Below are 800 nucleotides of genomic sequence, written 5' to 3'. Positions count from 1 at the left end.
AGTAAAATAGCAGATATAGGAAACAATAAGAATACTTTCAGTTTCAAAAGATAATGGATCTCAATTTGTACATAAATTTTAAAGATCAGAATGGCTTTTCTGAACAATGAAGATAATCAGCTATGAATGAACATGTAGCTATGGCAACATAGATATATGTTATACATGGAAGAATAAATATTTTAAAATACTAAACTTGCTTAATAATGGAAATTGTATTATTTAAAGACAAGTATCAGAAATCTTCCAATACTTGTGCTCACTTCAGCAGCACATATACTAGAATTGGAAAGATACAAAAACGAGATCCTTGGCCCCTGCACAAGGATGACACCCAAATTCGTGAATTGTTCCTTATTTTTGTGGTATATATATATACACCACAGCCCTAAAAAAGAATGAAGAGGCACCTGGGTAGCTCAGTTAAGCAGCTGCTTTCTGCTCCAGGTTCCCAGGATTAAGCCCACAACATCCGGGCTCTGTGCTCAGCGGGGAGACTGCTTTCCCCTCTGCCTGCTGCTCTCCCTACTCATGCACGCTCTCTCTCTCTCTCTCTCTGACAAATCAAAAAAAAAAAAAAAGAAAGAAAGAAATCTTGCCATTTGCAATGACATGGATGGAGCTAGAGAGTATAATGCTAAGCAAAGTAAGTCAGAGAAAGACAAATACCATGTGATTTCACTCATATGTAGAATTTAAAAAAACAAAACAAAAAGCAAAGGGAAAAAAAAAGAGATAGATAGAAAGAGAGAGACAAATTAAGAAACAGACTCTTAACTATAGAGAATAAATTGCTACCA

At 35.4% G+C, this 800-nt stretch overlaps 1 non-coding gene across 1 annotated transcript; it reads left to right on the top strand.

Annotated features, from left to right (window-relative positions):
- The first annotated feature begins 255 nt into the window (after nt 1-255).
- LOC121101616 lies at nt 256-362 on the top strand. The gene has a single exon (XR_005833599.1). It is a non-coding gene; the product is annotated as a U6 spliceosomal RNA (small nuclear RNA).
- The last annotated feature ends 438 nt before the right edge of the window (nt 363-800 follow it).

Source organism: Ursus maritimus, unplaced genomic scaffold (assembly GCF_017311325.1).
Source record: "Ursus maritimus isolate PB19 unplaced genomic scaffold, ASM1731132v1 scaffold_8, whole genome shotgun sequence".
NCBI lineage: Eukaryota > Metazoa > Chordata > Mammalia > Carnivora > Ursidae > Ursus > Ursus maritimus.
This window is presented reverse-complemented; position numbering and strand designations above follow the sequence as displayed.